Source organism: Nicotiana tabacum, chromosome 22 (assembly GCF_000715075.1).
Source record: "Nicotiana tabacum cultivar K326 chromosome 22, ASM71507v2, whole genome shotgun sequence".
In the NCBI taxonomy this organism is placed as follows: Eukaryota; Viridiplantae; Streptophyta; class Magnoliopsida; order Solanales; family Solanaceae; genus Nicotiana; species Nicotiana tabacum.
Window position 1 is genome coordinate 61,837,284 of NC_134101.1, and position 9,384 is coordinate 61,846,667.

A 9,384-nucleotide genomic window follows, 5' to 3' on the forward strand; every position below is an offset into this window, starting at 1 on the left:
TAGGACACTCTCTCTTGAAATGACCAAATTCTCCGCACTCGAAACAACCCCTCCTTTGACGGAATTGTTGCTCCTGATAACCCAAGGAATTACCTATAGAAGCCTGAGCGGACGAGGCATGATGAGAACTCTGCGCTAGTAGTGCACTGAATGAAGACTGGCCTGATTGAGCACTGTAAGAACTGTGGCTAGATGATGCACCACGATGAACTAGATGACCCGTTTGAGCGTGTCTGTAAAAACGACCTCTACCGTGGTAAACCTGACCCCCTGAAGGAACACCGTTGTAATCACCTGGATCACAAGGCCTCTTAGCCTCTCTCTCTCTCTCTCTCTCTCTCTCTCTCTCTCTCTCCACATTCCTGGCTGCGAACCATCTCTATCTGTCGAGCAATGTCCACTACCTCATAAAAAGTAGCACCAGATACTCTCTCCCTAGTCATAAGTAACCACAGCTGATATGTGAGGCCATCAATGAACCTTCTAATCCTCTCCCTATTAGTGGGAACCAGCCAGACTGCGTGACGAGACAACTCAGAAAATCTCATCTCGTACTGTGTCAAGGACATATTGCCCTGGCAAAGCTGCTCAAACTATTTGTGCAGCTCCTCTCTACGGGACTGAGGCACGAACTTCTCCAAAAAGACCACGAAGAACTGCTGCCAAGTAAGGGGTGCTACGCCAACAGGCCTACACCTCTCGTAAGTCTTCCACCATCTGAGTGCAACCCCAGAAAACTAAAAAGTAGTGAATGAGACCCCACTGGTCTACAGAATACTCGTTGTCCGAAGCATCCATTTTCCCCTATCCAGAAAACCCTGAGCATCCTCTGACTCCACACCTCTAAAAGATGGAGGTCTATGCCTCTCAAATATCTCAAGTCTCCTCTGCTCATCATCTGCTATAACAAAATCTATCGGGGCCTCAGCAGCTGCAGCCGGTTGGGCTGGTAGTGCCCCCCGGTATCTGAAGTCCCTGTACTACCTGGTCTGAAGTACGGGCAACAGGGGTATGAGTACCTCCCCCGACCTGAGAAGTGGCAGGTGCAGCCTGAGCCTAAACCACCTGAGCTAGACCAGTGCAAGCTGCCAATTTAGGGCCAAAGTCTCCTGAAGGCCTGGAACCTCAATGGGCACAACTGGTGCCTGAGATGATCTTGTCGGCTCAGCTATATCTGGAATCTTCACCTGAGCTGGAGCAACTGGTGGTACTACAGGTGCTGGTCCAAATGTGGTACGAGCTACACCTCGACCTCGACCTCTACCTCGAACCCGGCCTCTACTATGGCCCCGGCCTTTCATGGCCCTAACTAGTGGCACTGGAAGAATACAAGAAAGTGAAATTTTTCTAAGGGTACTGCATCCTCTAGAAGATAAGTACAGATGTCTCTGTACCGATCCGCAAGACTCTACTAAACCTGCTCATGACTCGTGAAACCTATGTAACGTAGGCTTTGATACCAGCTTGTCACGATCCCAAATTCTAACTTGTCGTGATGGAGCCTATCTCGATACTAGGCAAGCTGATAATCTCAATAAACCACAATTTCTCTTTAGTTTGAAAATATAATATTTAAATATAATACAAAATCCCACAAATACTGATACGAGCACTCCCCAAAACCTGGTGTCACTGAGTACATGAGCATCTAATATGGATACAAGTCAAAAGAAAATGGTCTATAATAGTCTAAGACCAAATACGGTAAACAAGGAGATAGGAAAAGAGAGACAAGGTCTGCGAAATACGGCAGCTACCTCTGAATCTCCGAAAAATTAACTGTGCGAGAAAATCAACACTCGCTATATCCGGGAATACCTGGATTTGCACATGAAGTGCAGGGTGTAGTATGAGTACAACCAACTCAGCAAGTAACAATAATAAATAAGGAACTAAAGATAGTGACGAGCTACACAATTATATTTCACTTTTAGTAATTCTAGCAGGAATAGACATACTTTAGCAGTTAAAGTCAAATCAATTTTATACAATTAAAGTTCATGTAATCCGGATATAGAATTCTTCAGAAATTTCACCACAACAACAGATATCAACTAAGTGCACCAACCAATGAAATACAAGTACAACATCTCAGGACAACAATCACTCACTGGGCTCCTAACCCTCAACACTCACACTCAATGGGTACCCGCGCTCACTAGGGGTGTACAGACTCTGGAGGGACTCCTACACCCCAAGCTCTATAATCTGCACGGACAACTCACGTGCTATAATATAAATAACTGGATCAGCACGGCCAGCTCATGTGCTGCACGGCCAACTTACGTGCTATAGTATAATATAAGGATCTGCACGGCCAACTCACATGTTGTGGCATAATATCTCACAATCAGGCCCTCGGCCTCACTCAGTCATAAAGCTCTCCAGTCTCTCGAGCTCTCAACAATCATAAAATCAGCCCAAACAACAATGATATGATTCATCAATAATGAACAATAGAGACTGAGATAAAATAATCAAGTAAGTTGTGACTGAGTACAAAACAATAATTTAAGAAAATAATTCACATGTATACGACTTCTGTGGGTCCCAACAATATCAACATATAGCCTAAACATGGTTTCTAGCATGACTTATAGTCAAATTTTCACAACACATAGAGAGCACATAACTATCAACAAGTTATCCAGCTTTACAGTTTTCACGGGACGGACTAAGTCACAATTCCCACGGTGCATGCCCGTCACCTAGCATGTGCGTCACCTCCAAAATAATAACATGACACAAAATTCCGAGGTTTCATACCCTCGGGACCATATTTAAATCTGTTACTTACCTCAAGCCGTGAAATTCTTATTCTACAATGTCTTTGCCTCGTGAATTAGCCTCCAAACACCTCGAATCTAGCCATAAATAATTCGTTTCAGTCAATAAAATTTATTGGAATTAATTCCATAAGAAAATGCTAATTTTTCATAAAAATCTGAAATTTAGCTCAAAAATAACATGTGGTCCCACATCTCGGAACCCAACAAAAGTTACAAAATATGAACGCTCATTCAACCACGAATCCAACCATACAACTTTTACTCGAATCCGACATCAACTTGTCCCTCAAATCTCCAAACTAAACTAAGAGGGTTTTCAAACTTTTCCAACTTAATTCACCAATTAAATGATAAAAACAACCATGAATTCGGGTAATTTAACCAATTTTGAGTTAAGAACACTTACCCCATTATTTTTCTTGAAAAACTCCCGAAAATCACCTTTTCCCGAGCTCCAATCCGTCAGAACTTAAACTCTCTGCCTAGATATTTGCTCTACACAATCGCAAAAAATAATTTTCCATCGCCCAGATTTAACTCTACGCGATCGCGGACTTTTCCGCGCGATCGCGATGCACAACATCACTGACCTACGCGATCGCGGACCTAACCACGCGATCACGAAGCAAAAATGCGTGATTTCTAGTTCTGATCAATTTTCTCTACGCGAACGCGACCTTCTTCACGCGTTCGCGAATAACAAACTCACATAGCTACGCGATCGCGTCCCGCTTCACGCGATCGCGAAGCACAAAATGTCACTGTCTCAAATTAACCCTACGCGATCACAGATATCCCCACGCGATTGCGTAGAAAAAAACCCCCACTAACTAACTAAGCCTACGCGATTGCAGACGCATTCACGCGATTGTGTAGAAGGAAAACAACATCAGATATCAGAAAATTCCAGTAGTTATTCAAGTCCAAATTTTTGATCCGTTAACAATCCAAAACTCACCCGAGCCCCTCGGGATCTCAACCAAATATATCAATAAGTCCTAAAACATCATACAAACTTAGTCGAACTCTCAAATTATCTCAAACAACTCTAAAACTATCAATTATACCCCAATTCAAGCCTAATGAACTTTGAAAATTCTAATTTCTACAAATAACTCTGGAACCTATCAAATCACGTCCGATTGACCTCAAATTTTGCACACAAGTCATAAATAACATAAAAGAGGTATTTCAATTTTCAGAATCGGATTCCGACCCCGATATCAAAAAGTCAACTCCCTCCCCCCTCCCCGGTCAAACTTCCCAAAATTTCAACTTTCGGCATTTTAAGCCTAATTCCACCACGGACCTCCAAATAATTTTTCAAATATGCTCCTAAGTCCAAAATCACCATACGTAGCTATTGGAATCATAAAAATTCAAATTCGAGGTTGTTTACATATAAGTCCACATCCGATCACTTTTCTAACTTAAAATTTTTAATTATGAGACTAAGTATCTCATTTCACTCCGAATTTCTTTCGGACCAGAACCAACTAACCCGGTAAGTCATAAAATAACTATAGAGAATAAATTGAATAGTAAATGAGGAAACGGGGTTATAATACTCAAAACGACTGGCCGGGTCATTACAAGCTCGTAGGACTCTTATTGATATCTTGCCAATTAGTGGAGATATAGCTTATAGAAAAAGCAGATTGGATGTAAGCAAGGGTGTGGTCCATAAGTCTATCCTGATCCATGATCCAGTTATCGTTATCATCTTTTTAAAAAAAAGATATTTTATTCCTCATACGTCTATTAATAACTGAGAGGTGAAAGAATTTGGTATTGGCATCTCCCTCGTTTAACCAATTAATACGAGATCGGAGTTTTCAATAGTCCTCCTCAATTTTTGGGAGGGTATTGTATTCAAGTGAGAGGTTTTATTTCAGATTTTGGAGAAAAATATTAGTAGTGTAGTGACAAGATTGTTGGATTCCGTTAAGTCTAACTAGGAGTTGTTTTTATGGAAAATATCCCCAAACATATTCTTACTCGAATTTATAACATTATGTTGGAAATATTGAGTGGCTCTCGCGAATTCCTTACCCAGCCAACTATTATAAACAATTGAGGTAAGGTCAGGATGAGTGCACTAATAGGATTCTAAACGAAATGGTCTATCTATAGGTCTGGTATGTGGTTGGGTGAGATTAATAAGGAGTGGATTATGGTCAGAGTATATTTTTGGGAGGTGCAAGACTGAGGCCTGGGGGTACTGTTGTAGCCATGCATCATTGGCCAAACAACGATCAAGCCTTTCCAATATTAAACCATGGCTTCCCCTTCTACGATTTGACCAAGTGTAACAATTGCCTATAAATCCTAGATCAATGAGATTACATTAATTAATTGAGGCCCAAAGCTTAGATGATCTAGTTCTATTTAACGGTCTACCACCCCATTTCTCTTCTTGACTCATAATGTCGTTGAAGTCGCCTCCCATAAACCAGGGACCCCTATAATTATCATAAATAGTTCTAATGTGATTCCAGAGTAGATTACAATTTACCACTAACATACTAGCATAAACGGTACTAAATAACCAAGGTTGGTGGTTGGGCTTTACCTGGATCATGGCTTCAATGTCTTAAGGGGAATGAGATATACTGGTGACAGCCACCACATTATCCTACCAAAGGATAACTAGACCTCCCGACCTACCTTGGGCAGGGCCTTCGATCATGTCAGAGAAGTTGAAGTCGTCTCTTAGAGCAGTATGACTTTCCATCCTAGTTTCTAGAAGAGCGGCCATGCAGGGATTATACGTGTTAATTAATTCCCTGAAGTTGCGCCTAAAATTGTCATTATTGGCTCCCATAATGTTCCAAATGAAAAATCTTGTGGGTCTATTCATGCTTTGGGGAGTTGTTTGATGAGATAAATTATTCCGGCTGTGTAGTGGAGGGAATTGGCTGCCTCTCAAGGATGGACTCCACTACTGTATATTTTGCTATCGCAGTGTTGAGAGGTGGACGAATGTGTAGGGAGCACTTGTAGAGGGCTGCGGGGCAGCAGTGTATATATTACTTGTCCTCCAATTCTGGGAATAGCATAAGGGTTTCTCCTCGCAGACTTGAGATTTCTGTGAACGAGGTTCTGTGCGCTTCCATTTCTCCTTATTCTTGTGGAGGAGCAGGTTATTGATTGTTCATCTGCATGGGCATCTAGGGTGTTTGTGGAGCTTGGGTTTGTTGAGGTTTTCATGGAAAGAATAAGGGATTTGTGTTGATTGTCTCTTGTGGAGTGAAAAAGGGTAGGTCGTAGACTTTATTCATGTTTAGGAGAGAGTTGAAGTGTTGTGGTAGTGTCCATTGGGCATGCATGTTGTAGAAGAAAGTGTTATCACTCACGTAGTTGTCCATTTCCAGTCTCATTCCCTAGGTTATCAGTTGTGCAGGGAAGTTTTGGCTTTGGATGATGATAATTATCTCCTGTCCATTGATGCTCAGATTGAAGAACACTGCTTATCCTTGTAGGTCCTGCTCGATCCACGATAGAGGTGGTTGAGAAGGTGGGATTGTTTGGGTTGCATACAGTGGGATGTTTGGTGGAAATAGTGGGGAAGTGGTGTTGGAAACAGTGGAGGAGGTGGCGCTGGGTTGTCCATTGAGGGGTTTCGATTTAGCCGATGAGTTAGAAGGACTAGTCGATTTGATCTCCTCTTTAGGGGAATTAATAAGCACGGCATTATGAGGTGAAGGAAGGGCGTGGGGATTAGGGTATGATTGATAATAAGTAGGGATAGATTTGATTTGCAAGGAAGAAATAATATGCGTGTGTGTAGGGTTAAATTCTAATGTATCAACTTGCATGTCTACTTGTCCAATAGGATTTGCCAAGTGTTAAATGCATGCATTGGGTAGATCGGATATGTTGGCGGCAAAGATTATTTTAGTGGTCTCTAAAGGAGGTTTATTAGTAATAAGTGAGTTGTCATCTATATATTATTAATAAGAAAGAAGTAAGCCATGAGAATTTGCCAAGTGTTGCGTACAGAAAATGCCATGTGGCAATTTTAACACAATTTATCTATTATTAATAGGAAGAAAGTGAGCCATGAGAATTTGTCTAAGTGTTGCGTGAAAAAAATGCCATGTGGCAATTTTAAGATAATATTAGTTAAGTTAGGTAAAAATTAGTTTATTTTTAAAATTTGAATTTCAAAATAATAAAATATCTATATTTTTTTAAGAAAATAGTAATTTTAAAATTAAAATTATATTCTTAAACCCACGCATAATATAACTCCTCCTTGTGCGTCTTTGACCTAAAACATATCAATACCTACAAATTAGGCTTTCATTCCCACGATGCTCTGCCAGTGCAAACTCAAACTTCTTAGTCAAAAATAAACTGTTTTGCTCTTTTCAACAGAAGTCGATATTTTTTTGAAACCCCACTTTCCATTAGTGCAAATCATCAAACCACTTCATCTTCCTTCCAATTTCTTTTAAAAAAGGCATACTAATCCAATTTCACTGATCCTTCTCCATGGAGTATCAAAAATCCCCCCTTTCCAGACCAAGCATATGCAATATACATAATCAGAGACGGCGCAAAAAAAACTTAGTTACTAAAGGTTTGTTCTTTGATTACTATTACTATCTCTTAAATATCTTTTATGTATTTTTTATATGCAGGCGTATAACTATAAGATCTTTAGACTAAATCTCTTATCTTCTTTGTATATAAATGGGGAAAGAAGATAATTCTGGTGATAACAGTATATAAAATTCAGGTATAATTTGCATTCGCTATGGTGAATGATCTACTGTAAAAGAGTAGAAAAAAGTATTCTAATAAACTACGCTTCTAAAAGGACTTGATCACATGAAATTTCTTGGAAAATATCAACATTAATCGATATTCTTAAGATCGTGTAGCAAAGTGGAGAAGGCAGTGGAAATATAGTGTAGAAAATAATTTTTATATATTTCTGAACACTTATAAAATCATATGTTACAAGAACTTTGAACTATAAATTTTTTTAATGATTAATCTTTTAATTGATAAATCTTTGAATGTTATCACCGAAAGATGAATGGGTATGTGTTAATTTTTATTTCAGATATTAAAAATAGTTCTTTTTTGTTTATGTGTCGTTGCTGCTACTATTTCTACTAAATTTTATTTTATTGATGAAATTGTTTGCTTTCTTATTGACTTTGATTTACCTTCCTACTTTCAATGGAAAATTTCGGAGTTGAGAGAATATTAAGCAAATTGTTACCTTCATCTTTTTGTGCTTAAAATTAAAAAAAAAAAAAGGAATATGAAAAATATTCTACCATTTTTAGTTTTTTTGGGACAAATAGGATCCATAACAGAATTAGTCTGTAGAATATTCAAAGAAATTTTTTCTTTATATGTATTGTTACTTCTAAAACCTGACTTAAAATAACATACAAATCAATTTCTTCTACGGACAAAGTTGAACCTTCCAAAAATAAAAACTATTCGGTCGAAAGTGAAGAAATATTTCCTTCTTTGTCTGATATAACAAATGGTGAGTGACAATATTATCGATTTACTATATTTATAATTGTGTTATTAGAACTTACTTTACCATAATTTATTCTTATTAGAATATTTGGTTAAGTTGATTAATAGTTATACAACTAACGATGCCTATGTACTCATTATGTAGATATGACAATACATCATCTTCTTCCTGATTTAAACACAATTCATATATTACAAGGTTAGTACCTCAGAGTGTTCTTTATTTAAGACCTTTATCATATACACTTCTATTCACTTATTTGTTCTAGATGTATTATTTATAAACATTACACAATTTTATCATAGTTATTATCCATGACAACATATAAATTTAGCTTCTAAAATAACTTGATCCTGCACATGGTGATTTGGTTTAGACATCGAAAGGCCAACTTCTTAGCAGGTTATCCAAAAATAAAATGTGCAGCAAATATGACATGTTGAATAGCAGAGTAGCAACATAATTTTTGATGTATAACAAATAATTTATATATACTCCTGAATACTTTATCATATTATATGTTATAAGAAATTTGAACAGTAATATTTTTTAAAGTTTAATCTTTTTAATTGATGAATCTTTGAATGTTATCACTGAAAGATGAATGGGTATGCATTAATTTTTATTTCAAAGATAAAAGTGTATTTATTTTTTGTTTATGTGTCATTGTTGCTATTTCTATTTTTGCTTTATTTTATTTTATTGGTCAAATTGTTTGCTTTTCTTATTCACTCTGCTTTCACTCCATACTTTCAATAGAAAATCCTAGAGTGGAGAGACTATTAAATATATTATTGCCTTCATTTTCTCTTGCTCAATACGGAAAAAAAAGGAACATGAAAAATACTCTACCATTTTTAGTTTTTTGTGACAAATAGGATCCGTAACAGAATTAGTCAATAGATTATGCGAAGTAATATTTTTTTTACATGTATTTTACTTCTAAGAACCTTTTTTAGCGCTTTCAATGAACCATTAATTGCATACAAGGTACTGCTCCTTCAATTGAGCGGACTATCATGAAGTGGTTCTTATACATTTAAACCTCTGATAAATAAGGTACTTGAAAACTCTAATAATGATAAT